Source organism: Oryctolagus cuniculus, chromosome 7 (assembly GCF_051225735.1).
Source record: "Oryctolagus cuniculus isolate XC-2025 breed Fujian yellow rabbit chromosome 7, ASM5122573v1, whole genome shotgun sequence".
NCBI classification, from domain to species: Eukaryota; Metazoa; Chordata; class Mammalia; order Lagomorpha; family Leporidae; genus Oryctolagus; species Oryctolagus cuniculus.
Window position 1 is genome coordinate 16,244,419 of NC_142873.1, and position 7,989 is coordinate 16,252,407.

Sequence of the window (7,989 nt, forward strand, 5' to 3'; positions counted from 1 at the left end):
ACATTTAGAGTTGAGTTTGGTACTCAGTTCTTTCAACCAGTACTATCTTTGTGACATGATTCACTGGGCCAACCACTTAGAGGAACTCTATGTCTGGCTGTCCAATTTGGAAATATAGAAAAGAGTTCATGACCACCATGCTTTGTAAACCCATATTTGTGAAAATCATATTTCTCTATTTAAAAGGGCTATGAGATAGCCATATGTGTGTACTGGGAAAAATTAACCATTTTGTAAAAAGGTTATTGTGCACAATTTCTAAAAACTCATTGGTATCACTTGAATTGGTTACACATTACTTTCTGGCAGAGTAATTTCTGTATTTCTATAGTTGGCTAAAAATGATCAGCATTCAAATTCAATTCAAAGATTCTACAAATACATCATCAGTGATATTGTGTCTTATTAACTATGCTGTTGGGTAAACTACATGGCATAGTGAAAAAAGCATGAACTTTTGTGTCAGGGAAATCTGGATATGAATCAGAATTCATTCCTATGTAAGAATGAAGAGATTTATTAACTAAATCTCCCCAGATTTAGTTCTTCAACCATCTGAAAAATCACCTCATTGGAAGGTGGTGAGGATTACATGAGATAACCTGTGAGAATTCTGATAACAACCTCCTTATGCAGCACTGAACATCAATGTGTCCATATTGCAAATAAGGTTATTGGAGTTCAAATAATTCCTTCAGAATCAGAGAGGAAGCAAGTCTGTAATCCCATGACAAAATGTAAATGTGTCTTTCACAATCAAAATATACTTTAAAAGTAGTATTCTCACAAATATCACCTTCCTGATAAAAGTTTAAATTCTCCTAATAACAATCATTATTATTATTTCAATAGCATTCACATAATTTTCTCACAGTTGTTACATTCATTGAATTATCATACATGCATCAACATCACTTTTGTAAGCATAAGTTCCAAATCAAAAGCCCAGTTAAGGTTGCAGGTCTATAATGTGTAGTCACAGCTTTTGTAAATCTTAGCTTGCCCATTTTCAAATTGTTGTTGATCATAGTGTTGTTGTATCATTTAAGTAAGAATAATTGGTTGATTATTTTGAGAGATGAATATATAGAGTGGCTATAAATTTTTATTATATTAGCGATTTTGTGGGGAGCAACCCGGACTAGACTGAGTTACTGGAATTAAGACTTATTCTATGCATCTGCTCTCCCACAATATGGCGCTGGGAGAGAAGTAAACAGCTTCCGCACAGCTGCCTCCAGTTCAACCAATAAACTGTGGGACCTGCTCCTGATTGGAGGAGAGCAGCGTACTCAGCATGTGGGTAGCAGAGTTGGGATTGGTGGAAGAGGACTATAAAGGAGGAGAGAGACGGCATGCACCAGGAACATCTAAGGGGAACATCTGAAGGAACACCTGTGCAGCCCCTGAGAGAGCCGGCCGGCGGTGTGCCGCTCCCCTGCGGAAGTGGGGAATGTGGCCAGGGGGAACCGCCCTTCCACGGAGGTGGAAGGGACAGTAGCCAACCCGGGAAGAACCAGCAGCAAACCCGGGGAGGGCCGAGCAGACGAAAGAACAGCGCAGGGTCCTGTGTCGTTCCTCCACGAAGAGGGCGAGCGACAGATTTGAATGATAGTTGTTAAGATGAAACATGACTATTGAATATGTGGCCTTAGTAATGCTCAATATTGACAGTTTTCACTAGAATTCTTTAGGTATGGTTTAAAGGTGATTCTCAAAGAGAAACGCATTGCTTAAGACATTATTTGGAACTAACAGTGAATCAGACAGACAAAGCATTATAAATGGAGTTGAGGTCTTTGCATTGTCATTAATGAGTCAAGTGATCATATGCATAAGCTATAACCAGTCTAATTCTCATCTCCCTCATCAAAAATTTTCAAAATAGCAATCACACACTTACCTCCAAGAGGGTGGAACAGATTATAAAATATTAATAGAAGATATGAATTGAAAACCAATATTAAGGTAAAATTACTTGGATCTTTAACCCTTTCCCATGGTAATTATTCTGTAAATCAATTTTGGAATGGCAATGAGTACTATGATTAGACGTGTCTTTTGATCAAATACTGGGATTCATGAGTTTGATTAATGAAGAAAGATTATTAATTTTGTTGTTTCCAAAAATACATAAGTAGAAACTAGGTCATTTATTGTACTCAAATACAAGAATCCCTATGATTGAATGACACAGATCAGAAATAAGCCTAGGAGACATACTAATAACTGTCTCTGCACATGAATAAATGAACTATTAGTAATTAGAATTCATTAACCACATAGGCTAATGGATGGAATAACACAATTTTACTGCTGTTTTAAAGTTTTTGGTCCTCATTTATTCAAATGGCTCTACTAAGGACAACACTGATGGAGTACTTTGACCTTTTGTACATCACTTCTTTCCAAGGTGAAATTTCACTTGTTCTCTTTCTCATTAAGGTTCTGCTTGAAAATGATTCATGCGTGGCCGGTGCTGCAGCTCACTAGGCTAATCCTCCGCCTGTGGCTCTGGCACCCCAGGTTCTAGTCCCGGTTGGAGCACCGGATTTTGTCTCAGTTGCTCCTCTTCCAGTCCAGCTCTCTGCTGTGGCCCGGGAAGGCAGTGGAGGATGGCCCAAGTACTTGGGCCCTGCACCCACATGGGAGACCAGGAGGAAGCACCTGGCTCCTGGCTTTGGATTGGCACAGTGCGTTGGCCACTGCAGGCCAGCAGGTAAGGCCACTTGGGGGATGAACCAACGGAAAAAGGAAGACCTTTCTCTCTGTCTCTGTCTCTGTCTCTGTCTCTCTCTCTCTCTCTCACTGTCTAACTCTGCCTGTCAAAAAAAAAATTTAAAAATGACTCACGCTTATAATTGAAGGTGAAGAAACCTGGGCATTCATTTAGATGATTATTAAGAAAATTTTTTTCAGTCTGAAAAAAATGATACACAACCTTATTATCCCCTCACCATTGGCTGAGAGTGAGATGTGATTCCCAGAAGTAGGATTCGTTTTCCTGGTGATGATAGAATTACTATCAGGATTAGCCTTCCACTAACTGAGCTGACTTCACCTCATTGGCAAGACAATTTAAATGTCCTCATGACATTCATTTGCAGGTGCTGTAGTTATCTAAAGCATAAAGGATGAACTGACTTTGAAATTGATTTACTCACGTGTCCATATTTATATTAACAGATGGAATAAAATTTTCTAAGAGTACTGATTTAAATGTAACTGACTCTTGCTTATGTTTGAATCTTTTTCCTTTAAAGGAAATGGGCAAGATTATATAAATATCTATTTCATTAATATCCTTTGTGTTGTTTTTGCATCTGTAGATTTTCTAGCTAATACATAGGAATCAAAATGATAACTATGGTAATTAGAAAGTCCACATTCCATGATTTCCATTAAATTTAATACTATGTTCCTACCTTGTGTTGCATGGGTTTTTTGGGTACTGATAGCTTCTAAGCAGTAAATTGAAATATGTTTGTTTCATGGGTAACATGGAAACAACATTTTCACTATGTTGTGTACTCTATATTATATATGGTCTGAAATATTTAGGGAAGCAATATTTGTCATGATAAATAAAATGATAAGCTGTCATTGGATCATTTACAGAAATTTTCTTTAGCTAAAATTATAACTGTTGTTATCATATCATATCAAAATTATAACTGTTGTTATCATAACTATGATAACTGTTGTTATCATAATAGTGGATCAAGTTTGCCTAACACAGAAAGTTGGAAAAAATGGAGCTTTTTAATGTGAAAGAGATAATAACAAAGGGAATAAATGATGTTTGTGGCCTAAGCATACTGTAAACAGTTAAACCAGTTTTGGTAATCGCATACATTACTTTCTTTCATTAGATGTAAGTAAAATTTGAAACAATTTAGGATTAAAGTTCTTTCCTTTTCCCCTCTACCCAAACCTGTTGTCAAGTGAGAGCAATTCTAGGATTAGACTTTAACACACAAGCACACATTAGCAAATAGGCATAAACTCAAGTAGCTTATATTTTGAAAACACTCAGTTGTGTGACTTCATCCTGTGCAAGAACCTTGAATGGAAGGTTTATTAGAGAGTATTGTGACATTATCCTAGAGTAACACTGCTGTTTGTATTATTTTTCTGGGCAAGTGACATAATCTTATTGATTAAAAGTTGGGCTAGGCTGGCGCCACAGCTCACTAGGCTAATGCTCCGCCTGTGCCGCCAGTACTCTGGGTTCTGTCCCAGTTGCTCCTCTTCCAGTCCAGCTCTCTGCTGTGGCCTCGGAAGGCAGTAGAAGATGGCCCAAGTGCTTGGTCCCTGCACCTGCATGGGAGACCAGGAGGAAGCACCTGGCTCCTGGCTTAGGATACGCACAGTATGCTGCCCTTAGAGGCCATCTGGGGAGTGAACCAACAGAAGGAAGACCTTTCTCTCTGTCTCTCTCTCACTAACTCTGCTTGTCAAATAAATAACAAAAATGAAAAAAAAAAGAAAAGAAAGATCATTCACTTTGCTGATTAAAAAAAAAAAAGATGAACTGTTAATTACATTTTGGAGTTGTCACATTTTTGGAATTGCGCTGATTAATATAAGGCAACTGGAGCTTGGAGACCCATCGATGAAGGAGGCGCTAGACCAGCGATGCAATTGGTGACTTCTCTGCATCTGACACTGAGAGGAGCTGCTGGTCTGCACCTACCTAGGCTCACAGCCGCTGACTGGCAGAGTCAGAAGGGCGCAGGTGGGGACTCCTTGCATTCTGGCATCCTATTCATTTGCTGTGTGACCTCAGGCACCTTGGCTGACCTCTCTGAGCCTTGGTTTCCTTCTACATGAAATGAGGACAATCTAGCTCACAGATTGTGAGGAGGAAACCAAGGGAGACATGCATGATACCGTGTTTGTAGCAGTTCCACAAAGAACTGTTACAAAGAAGCACCCCTCTTCCTGCTTCCCACAGAGCCTGCCTGGGTAGAATTTCTCTGCTCTCAGGATCACGCAAACAGGAAGAGCAACACAGAAACAGAAATATGGCTCACCAGAGGACTGAGTGCTGGTCGCTCTTGTGCAGATTGTCAGTTATGCCAAAAGCCTTGAAGAAGTCACATTGCTGCTGGCACTGAGGCTCACTAGGCTAATGCTCTGCCTAAGGCCCCGGCACCCCAGGTTCTAGTCCTGGTTGGGGGTTGGGGTGCCAGTTCTGTCCCGGTTGCTCCTCTTCCAGAGGACTGTTTTTTTGTAAGAAAACCACGTTTCAATTTGAATCTCGACATTAAAATGTTTACAAAAACCACCAGTTAGATAAACTAAATGTGTAAGTCAATTAAATAGAAAAAAAGATATTCGCAGCCGTTTTCTCCGTGTTGTTTGTGCTGTCTCTGGCAGGTGCTCCAAAAGTCACACAGCTGAGGTCAGAAATAAATCACAAATAATGAGACCGGCACGGTGGCCACGGTCAGCCCCACTGCTGCTCCCCGGAATGCGCTTGGCGACATCAGGGATGACTGACACCCATGCCCTCAGCAGGTGGGCGAGTGCTGCCCTGGGCGCAGGCACAGCGAGATCAGGAGCAGAGGCCGCACACTCGCCACGCCCACTCTGTGCAGGGACGCTCGGCCGCCGGTGCTGCTGCCGCTGACCCTGTACACACACCCTGCACACACAGCCGACTCGGGCCTTGTTTCCGGCTGCAACCGGCTGCTGCCCTGATGACATTTCCGGGGGTCGGGGCAGTAGGCCCGCGCTTCCGTGGCCCCTTCCATAGACCCAGTGATGGGAAAGCAGGCCGCAGGTGCCCTGGCCTGCACCTGCTGTGAGTGGTTCTGGGCTTAGTCGGGCCAGGCAGACTGTGGCCGAGGGCCCGGGCTGTTAACTCACCGACAACACAACAGAGGGCCGTCATCAGATTTATTGGATGAACAAGGCAGGTGGGAATTTTCTCGGACCGCGCATCCGCTGACTCGGGCAGACAGGAAGCCGTGCAGAGACAAGGGAGCGAGCATTCGTGAGAGCCGTCATTAGACGCGTTCTTCCCTGGAGCTCCGGGGACAGGCAGGGTCAGACTCTGCTGAGTGAGGAGCCGCCGCTGGCCGGCAGCCTCGCGGTCAGGTGGTTAACGCCCCTCCCCGAGCCCACCCTGCCCAGTGACTGCTGCACAGACCACTTCCGTGTGCTCAGCTAAGGACTCAAGTCTGGGTGTCGCTTCGTATGGGAATCCGCAGGTGTGGCTCAGGCCCCTCTCCCCTGAAGCAGCTCTGTGACACCCTGGTGACAGTCACGCCACAGTGCCAGAGACATGCAGAGGCGCACGCCTGCCAAGCTGCCAGTGCAGACTGCCGGCGCCGCCGCCCGAGCAGGGAGAAGGAGCACATCACAAGGAAGAAGAGGATCCACACGCGGAAGCCGGCGTTGTTCTTGATGGCCTCTCTTATGTCTTCGTTGCCCTCCTTGATGTTTCCAGTCGCTCCAACCACCAACTGGTGATGTTGTCAACCTCCACTTCCTGTTGCAACAACTTTTCCGTGAATATCTCTTGGAGTCTGGAAATTTCAACCACTTTCCCTTCGATTTGCCTCACTTCGTCAAACAAGCTGTTCATCTCCCCAATGGGCTGCTGATTTTCTTGTTCAAACATTTGCATTTCTTCTGGGGATAACTCCTCTTCTCCTTTGCCATCTCCCCAGGCACTCCAGTCAGGCTGCGCTTCAGACACAGTCTTTTCTGGGAACTCTTCAGAGGCAGGTTTCTCTTCAGAGTCTTTTGAAGGATTCTGTGACGCTTTCTCAGAAGCGATGGATTCTCTTGTTTTTGCATTTGGTTCTGGTTCCAGCTTAGATAATCTCTTCTTATCCACCACTCGTTTAACTCGGATGACTCTCTGTTCTGAGTGAAGTTCACACACTCTTTTTAAGTAATCCTCGATGAAATCCAGAGTGGCAGTGCTGTGCTCCTTCACCTGCTGGGAGGGGACCTCCCTGTGCGCATCTGTCCTGAGCTGCTGAATTGCTTCCGAGCAGGTCCTCATGAAGATCTGTGCGTCCTGGTCTATCTGGTCTCCTCTGTGTCTGTCATCCTGCCAGTCAGACAGAACGTGGCTGTAAGCATTAATATAATCTTTCCTATGCTCCAGAAGAAAATCTCTCAGTTTGCTGTGGCCTGGGCAGGCAGTGGAGGATGGCCTTGCACCTGCATGGGAGACCAGGAGGAAGTGCCTGGCTCCTGGCTTTGGATTGGCACAGCTCTGGCTTTAGCAGCCATCTGGGGGATGAACCAACGGAAGGAAAACCTTTCTCTCTCTCTCTCTGTCACTGTCTAACCTGTGAATCTGAAGGGTCAGCTACTGATTTTTATATAAATACTATTCATGGACACTAAGGATGCTTGAACAGCATTTACCTCAAACAAAATACTTTGAATAATACTTAAGCAGGAAAAACAATTCTCTGCTGTGCTAAAGAAGAAATCTTTATACCGATGATCAGAGAGAAAAGTGAGCCCCTAGCTCAACTATTTGAGTATTAGGTTACTGTGTGTGTATGTGTGTGTGCGTGCTGAGATTTGAAGAAGCTTCATGTATCTACATATACACATGCACACACACACACAAATCTGTAAAGCTCCTTCAAATCTGAGCTATTTATGGTATACATAAAATTAATTTGCATCTCTAAATAAGTACAGTTAATATTAACATTTCAAAAATATAAATAATTCAATTTTTAATTCTTGCATATTTCAGATAAAATTATCTTACATTGTAAAGATGACATATCACAAATTTAAAATTGCTCATCAACTATTCCTGTTTAGTATTTTTCCTCAAAATCATTATGACAGCTCATTTTGCACAACAGGATCTATTCAGAACCAGTTGTAGGTGGTTGTTATGCACCCAGACTTTTTAATTTTCAGCAGTCCTTTTGTTAATAATATTCTGATTTATTGATGAGTAGACATATATCCCTATTCCCTATTTTGGTGATGATTCAATCA

At 43.0% G+C, this 7,989-nt stretch overlaps 1 pseudogene; it reads right to left on the bottom strand.

The window, feature by feature from the left end:
- Nucleotides 1-6,182: 6,182 nt before the first annotated feature.
- Nucleotides 6,183-7,068, bottom strand: LOC149125316 (syntaxin-18 pseudogene; annotated as a pseudogene).
- Between the last annotated feature and the right edge of the window lie 921 nt (nucleotides 7,069-7,989).